This window comes from Lycium ferocissimum, unplaced genomic scaffold, assembly GCF_029784015.1.
Source record: "Lycium ferocissimum isolate CSIRO_LF1 unplaced genomic scaffold, AGI_CSIRO_Lferr_CH_V1 ctg8901, whole genome shotgun sequence".
In the NCBI taxonomy this organism is placed as follows: Eukaryota; Viridiplantae; Streptophyta; class Magnoliopsida; order Solanales; family Solanaceae; genus Lycium; species Lycium ferocissimum.
Genome location: NW_026727482.1, coordinates 1 through 8,799, shown reverse-complemented (window position 1 = coordinate 8,799; position 8,799 = coordinate 1).

Below are 8,799 nucleotides of genomic sequence, written 5' to 3'. Positions count from 1 at the left end.
TCCGTACTGACCCCCTTTCTTCGGGGGCTGCGTTTCATGCCACGCAGGTGTATACAGATGAGTAGAGGATATTCGTAGAAGATGTTCCAGCTGGATTGGCGAGCTCCATTCCCTACCGGAGTGCTGCCGAGTCAGAGTATCTATGCTATGGTATCTTGTTTTATGTTAGAGACTTTGCAGACAGAGTCACGTATAGAACATGTCAGTCTTATAAGCGGCTCTGTAAGCCGATGTGTCATTATGCACTATGTTACAAGTTTCATATGTTTACAGATTTTTCTTGATTTGAGAAAGACGAAAAGCATGTTTTTTTTGAAAAGTTTACATTATGCACTCATTTCATGATTTAAGGGCCCAGTATGATTATGAGTATCACGAGAATCAGCGGGTTCGCTCGGCCCTAAGTAAGGGTCGGGTGCCCATCATGCCCCATCGAAAAGTTGGGTGTGACAAATTGGTATCGAAGCGGTTCGTTCTAGGGGTTGTGCACGCAAAGTCGTGTCCGGTAGAGTCCTGTTTATGGTGTGAAGCGTGCCACATTTATAAACGAGGAGGCTACGGGGCATCTAGGGTGGTTACTCTTCTTTCACATCTAAGATCGTGCCATAGAGCCAAGCCATAGGGAATGAGATTTCTTATACTAACCTTTGATTTCGCGAGAAGAATGACATCGATAGAAGAAAGTGATTGATGGTGTTGGGAGTTACAAAGTACGTAGGTAAGCAACGGTACGAAATATATATATATCGGGTAAGGTATTGAAGTACGATTGAAATGTAAAGTTGAAGATGGAAAGTGAAAGTAAACATGGAAATGTAATAGGTGCAGTTTGAGTTGAATATACGAGGTAAGTTCATCATTTTCATATCGTTGTTGATATTGGGAGCCACTGTGTGTATATATATATATATATATATATATATATATATATGTTGGCCCTATGAGGCATTGTTGGTATTTCCTGCGTGCAGGTTTTGAGATAGTAAGAAATACAGAGGAAACTCTGCCAAAATTTTCTAGAAATAAAAAGAGAATGAGATATAGGTTTGTAATATGTCTTGAAAGGTCGTACCAATAGTAATGATAGGATTTGACTAAGTTGCGAGTACGGCTACCTTGAGGAATAAGTTAACTGCTGAATTGATGGTGATAGCAATTAGGCGGTCGATATCGATATGGTAAAAAGAAATTGGAAAGGAATACTAAGAGACGATTTAGAAAAGTTGATGAGAGTTATATTAAGGTACCGACCGAATTGATAAGCGGGGATGGATCACGAGAGTTTATAGTTAAAAGAAGTAATAGTGTGATTAAGACAAGGGTATAGAAGAAAATGAAGTGTGACGGATATGAGTGTGTTGATAAGACGTTTGAGATATTAAGGATAAGATTGACCGAATAAGAAGTTAAAGTGTTACAATGGGATAATACGAGGGACATAATAAGGATTGTTACGAAAATGAGTAAAGCCTAGTGAGGAAGTGACTAAAAGATATGACGTGATCTATGTGACTAAGGTATAAAAGCGAAGCTATAGAACAAATAAGGATGAATGAAACACATTTTGAAAATGAGAAAGGGGTTATGCAGAAGTGACGCGTTCTGAAGGATACAGAGGTGGCATAAGATTCCTCGTGCGCAGGGTAAAAGAGGAGCATAGACTAGAGAAATGGTAAGGGAATTCCAAAGGAAGCATCCAAGATAAATGTAGTTAATTGAGTAAGAGTATAGGACGAAAGGGAAATATATAGCTACGGACCTAAAGGTGCAGTGCGACGATAAGGTGATAAGACAAGACTATCATTAAGATGAACTTGATATGATTTTGAGTAGGTTAGAAGTCGGCACGAGGGTACACAATAAGGGTAAAGAGCATAAGGCATAAAGAGAGTACGCGTGCATACGACTTCGCCTCGAAATAGTGGAATCCTTAAAGGACAAAGACGGTAGGCTGGAGGAACAAGTGATGTATTGTAAATGTATTAGAGGAAACAGATGATATAAATTGGGATAAAGATAGCGTTTCAAGAGGACTCTGGACACTTATCGTCGGAATAAAAGTGCCGCCTAATTGAGGTTTGGAAATGAGGACATAGGACAAAGTATAATCGGGTAATAGTATAAGTACACCCTTAAGGGGGAAGGGCCGAGGAAAATGCAAGTGTGAGATGGAAACCATTGACAACGCAATACATTTGACATAGATGTTTAAATTTTAAATGGGATCCCTGTTGAAACAAGTTAGTAAGATGCGAAAGCCGACGATAAAGGGGTGGAGTCGAAAGAGTAAGAGACCCTTTCTAATTCGGAGGGGGTGTGTTATGAGAACGTTTTGAAATCTGCTAAGACTTCAACTTACTCCGGTTATGTGATGAAGGTCATGCGGTGAGGTGGACGCTATCGTACTAGCATTAAAGCATCGTATTTCATCGAGTTCCAAGGTTAAGCGTCTTTGAGTGAGAGAAATTTTAGGATGGGTGACCCCGCAGGAAGTGTACTAAAAGTCCTATAAAGTCGGACACGGGAGAGCCAAATGGGAAGCTAGAGTAGCCTAAGGGAAATTAGAGTATACGAGTGGGCGGAAACCTTAAGAGGTCGCGTAGGCCAAGGCGGACTAGACCGGTGAAGAGAAAGAAGGTGCATCACAGCTCTAGAATTAGGGTGAGTTTGAATGGCGTTTGGAAATATTTTGTAAGAGAGATGGTAGTAATTATATGTGTACGTATGTATATGATATCCCATACATGGCTATATCAGCGGGTATGTGTGTCCCAGCAATCGACGTTGCGGCATAGTGGAGGCATTGGTCGGACAGGGTAGTAAGGTTAAAGTGACAGACGTTATCAGGCAAGCGGATGTTATTTTTGCTACAGGGTAAGCTTGGAAAGTTCCAATACAATGATAGTTGGAAAAGAAAGAAAGTGAGTAGATGGAAGGTAAGGACATCAAAATGTCGGACAAAGTGAAAAGTAAGAAACACGAGTGAGTAAAGCCTCCAAGGGAGACGACGGGCAAAGCACGGGACTATTTGGGTAAACATTCGAAGGTAGGCGAGTGAAAGGGATAGAGTGTGGTAGTATGGAACAAAAGAGGAATGTGTGGGGTTGGAGAATAGACTTCGACAAGTGGGACGAAAAGATAGTGACCACGACGAGGAATGAGAAGTAAGAGAAAGAATGATTAGGCCGTGCAACGATGTTAAGAGATTTCTAACTCTCGAAAGATAAGTGCGAAGGCGATGGATATCTGAAAACTATTGGTGTATTAGGACTCCCTTAACAAGGGGGGAAGAACATATTGGACTTGAAAGGAATTATGGTGCTCTCATGCTCCAGAAAGGGAAATTTATTAGCTCGGAGCCAGAGTTCGAAACATATCGGCATATCGAAAGGTATCGAAGGAGGCGGGAACGAATTGACAATTGTAATAAAAGGAACAACGGTTGGTAGTTTGGAAATTTTTAAGGAATGAAAAGACGTTGCTCCTATGAATGGAAATAAAAGAGTTCACCGAATATTAGAAAACCTCCTATAATAGGAAGTGAGGAAAATCGAAGGAGTGAATAAAGGAAGGAAAGGAGTATGACAAGGTAGGCTACAAGCGAATGTTAGTACGGAGGGGATATGTGAAGTAGAATGAACCAGGAGAAGGAAAGACCGTGACTAAGATGGAATATACTTTATACAAGTCGTACAAGAGTAGTTATGTTACCTATGAATATTTATATGCTAGGGATGAGACCAAGCGGATACTTAATGAGAAAAGTTTGGATTCAGTAATAACAATACGATTATAATATTCTGGGTGCATTAAGGAAAGATGTAAAGGTGGGTTAAACTAAATTATCGAGATGAAGTTAGTGCGAGGAAAACGGGACATAGCTATGGGTGAACCAAAGACCTATCCGATACCGGTTGCAAGATAAGAGGAGCGAAGACAAAGTAAAACATAAGGATTAGGGAAGCCACGCTAAGGTATTTCTTGGGCTAATTTGAGCACTTTCGCATATTCTTGTAAAGATTGCAACATAGTGTGTGACAGGAAAGTTGAGAGCAAGATCTGAGCAAAGGGACAATAGGAGAGTTTGAATTAAAGATAAAGAAATGACACGAGGTAATGTGCCTAGAATGTTACAAGTTGAGTAAAGGGGATTATAAGATGATTTAAGCAAGATGATCAGAACTAGCTGGTTACTAAAAGAGGGTGAATTTATATGTCAAATTCTTTCAGAATCATACCAGCTGATGATAGTTAAAGCAGGGAGCGGCTATGTAGAGTTACTATATGAGGGGACTTCATTGCTACTTGATAACTAACTTCAAAGATAGAGACTAAAAGCAAAAGGTAGAGTGACAGCTAAGGTCTTTCAAAGGAGTCGAGAAGAAATACATGAGGCTGAAGATTCCAAAATATGGACTTCATGACAAACTTACCTCGCACTGCTGGAAGTATGACTCTTCTAGGGTATTCTGTGGATGATGTCCGGGTAGCGAGAAGAGCTAGCGTACGAGGAAAACCACAGCTACCGGATCGTCGGGCGAAAAAGTTGCGTACTAAAAATGTGACTTCCCGTTAAGGTATTGTGGCGGAACAATAACGGGGAGGAGATGACCTAGGAAGCCGAAGAGGAGATGAATAATAAGTATCCCTACTTATTTCCTATGCCTACAAGTAATCTAAATTCCTAGAGTGGTTATGCTAATTGATAAATAAACTGTATGTGGTAGCTATAAAAGGAACTTTATGGAAGAAAGTGCATATTGTTGTTGTATGTTGAAAAACGTCGTGTGGGATGTTTATGGAATATGTTGGTATGAATAATAGTGTTGTTGATGTTGGTATTATTGTTGTTGTTGTTGGTTGTTAAATTGAGAATTTGGGCTAGGCATATAAACAGGGGAGATGCTGCCCGATTTTCGACATAATATGGAATAGTTTGATTTGAAACTTGGAGTAAGTATGCGATAAAGGGGCTAACGTTAGTGTCAATCCTCTTAAATGTAGACTTACGAGCTCGGACGAATAAGGACGTAGCCAATAAGGAGGTGGAACGGGACGATGTAAAGCCTAACCTTTCTTTCTTTTGGCATGTCTTAGATGTAAGTAAGATTTGATACGAACCTTGGGGTAACTCATAAGATCAAGCATGTCTTTTACGATTCTTATTCACTTCTTGATGTTGCACTCTTAATATAGTCAAACTATGGTCCTTGTGTCTTTTGTATGATTGAATAGTAAATGTTGCATAAGAGTTCCCAAACTAGTTCCCCGAAGGATTCCATGTTGAATAATGTCCTAACTTTCATAAATGGGCTCGGATCGCTTTGATATGTTCGTAGAGGTCTATAACGAATTATGTCCGTAACTTTCACAAGCGGGCTCGGATTGGTTTGAAACATGTCTATGATCTCCGAGACCTTCCTTATATCGTCCTAATGACATTTTGCAAAAACTTAATGTGACTATCGTCTTAACCCTCGAGCGTTGATTACTTACTTACCTATCGAGTCACAAAACATGATTTATATGCATATGATTACTCATTACTCTGTTTGTGCATTTTTATTACATCTTTCATGAGTCCCTCGTTAGAGAGCGGGACACGTTATATGTGATACGAAGTATGATGTGTTACGAAGTATGATGTGATACGAAGTATGATGTGATACGAAGTATGATGTGTTACGAAGTATGATGTGATATATATATATATATATATATATATATATATATATATATATATATGTGTTATAGTATGATGTGTTACGGGTTATGGGTGTTCCGAAGTATGATGTGTTGTGGGGCCAATGACGGGGTGGCGACCATGTTCACCGGAATATGTTGATAATAATGGGCCGGATATATTTTGATTTTACTAATATGCACGATTTGTATTTCAAAGGCTAAGCATTTGGCATTACGGACATTATACTTGTTTTGTACTTCTTATGATGATTTATATTTCAAATGCAAGTATTTTGGTATTAAAGAAGTCTTATGCTCACTTTACGTGTGACTTCTTACTCGGTTATGACCCCGTTTTACGTATTTCATGCTTTATATACTCGGTACGTATTCCCGTGCTTACCCTTTCTTTCTTCGGGGGGCTGCGTTTCATGTAAACGCAAGTGTATACGGATGAGTCGAGGATATTAGTAGAAGATGTTCCGGTGGATTGGCGAGCTCCATTCCTTGGGAGTGTTCTTTGAGTCGGAGTATCTATGTTATGGTATCTTGATTTATGTTAGAGACTTTGCGGATAGGGTCACGTATATAACATATCGGTCTTGTTATTCTGCTAAGCCGATGTATCATTATGCATTATGTTAGAGATTTCATATGATTACAGATTTTACTTGAATTGAGAAGGACGAAAAGCATGTTTTTTTTTAAAAAAAAAGCTTACATTATGCATTCATTTCATGATTTAAGAGTCGGGCTCGGATTATGAGTATCACGAGGATCAGCGGGTTCGCTCGGCCCTAAGTAAGGGTCGGGTGCCCATCATGCCCTATCAAAAGTTGGGGTGTGACAGTGTGACTATTATTCGGATACTCGAGCGTTGATTGTCTACTTAACTATCGAGTCCTAAAAGATGATTTATGTGCGTACGGTTTCTCACTACTCCACTCGTGCATACTGTTATTACATCTTTCACATAGAGTCCGGGCCGGGTATGTATTCGTGCACGATTCCTTTGCATTGTTCACCGAGTCCCTCACTAGAGGGCGGGGTGCGGTATATATATATGATGATATGATGATGACGCCGGCCCACGGGATGGGCCGAGTATGATATACATGATGGAGACATGATCTCATTCACGAGTCCCTCCTAGAGGGGCCGGGTACGGTATATATATATGATCTCATTCACCGAGTCCCTCACTAGAGGGCGGATGCAGATATATATATGATTATTTCACCGAGTACTATATGGTATATATATGATGATATGATGGCTATACATGATGATTATATGATCTTATTCACCCTTCACTAAAGGGCCGGGACACGTTATATATGCATGTGTACAAGATGATTATTCACTTATGTTTCTAAGTCCCATAATGAATTGGATATGATATGGACATGCATGATTTATCTTTCAAAGGCAAGCCGTGTGGTTTTTTTGGTTACTGTACTAATTTTCTATACTCCTTACTTCAGTTCGATTCTGTTTACTGTATTCCATGCATTACATGCTCAGTACATATTCAAAATGTCTTGACCCCGCTTTCTTTGGGGGAGGCTGCGTTTCATGCCACGCGAGTGTATACGGATGAGTTGAGGATATTAGTAGAAGATGTTCCAGCCGATTGGCGAGCTCCATTTCCTTAGAGATCTTTGCCCGAGTCGGAGTATCTATGTTATGGCATCTTGATTTATGTTAGAGACTTTGCGAACGAGTCACGTATAGTACATGTCGATCTTGTGAGTGGCTGCGCAAGCGTGTGTCATTATGCATTGTGTTACAAGTTTCATATGTATATAGATTTTCCTTGATTTGGGAAAGACAAAAGGCATGTTTTTTTTAAAAGCTTACATTATGCACTCATGTCATGATTTAAGGGCCCAGTATGATTATGAGTATCATGAGAATCAGCGGGTTCGCTCGGCCCTAAGTAAGGGTCGGGTGCCCATCATGCCCTATCGAAAGTTGGGGTGTGACAAGCAGTATGGTAGATATTCTTCCCAGCCAGCACGGAGTGCACCCCCACAGTTCACAGGTAAGAGATTTGATAGCACAGGGTATTCAGGAGCCGGTCAGAGCTCCAGGGCTTCAGGTGCACAGATGAACAGGGGTTCGAGTCAGTCGAGGCCACCTTTGCCTCGGTGTTCTCGATGTGGTAGGCTCCATTCTGGGGAATGTCGTCTGGCTACAGGTGCTTATTTTTCTTGTGGCCGTCAAGGACATATTATGAGAGAGTATCCGTATGGAGGTAGTCCAGGTGGTGTGGTTCAGCCTATTGGGTCGGTTCTTTGGTTCATCTTAGCTTGTGTCTATGCGCCCTATGGGGGGGTGATGAACACCGGCGGGCCGTGGTAGAGGTCGTGGCGGAACTTCCAGTTCTAGCGGTCCTTCGAACCGCATATATGCTTTGGCTAGTAGACAAGATCAGGAGGCATCACCGAATATGGTTACAAGTATATTATCGATTTTCTCTCGGGACGTATATGTATTGATAGACCCAGGCTCCACCTTATCATATATATCTCCCTTTGTTACTAGTAGAATCGGAATAGAACACAGTTGATAGAACCATTTGAGGTAGCTACAGGTAGGAATGCAGTATAGCAAAGCAAGTATATAGGGATTGTTCGGTGGTTATATATAGTCGTCACACCATGGCAGATCTGATAGAGTTAGATATGACTGAGTTTGATGTTATTATGGGCATGGATTGACTAGCTTCTTGTTATGCTAACGTTGATTGTAGAGAAAAGATAGTTCAATTTTAGTTCCCAGGAGAGCCAATTGTCACACCGCAATCTGATAGGGTGTGATGGGCACCCGACCCTTACCTAGGGCCGTGCGAACCCGCGGACTTTCGTAATACATAATCATGCGGGCCCGCAGAGAACGTGTCAAAATGCGAGAGAAAATTTTCAAAAAAAACATCATACTTTTCGTCTTTTTTTCAAATCAAATAAAATACGTAGTCATAGCGAATACGTAACATAATGCGTGCGATATATCGGCTTACATGGCAGAATTCACAAAACTAATCCTGCTGACATAATGCATAATAATACATCGGCTTACGCAGTAAACACAAAACGATGTATCACCCAACGT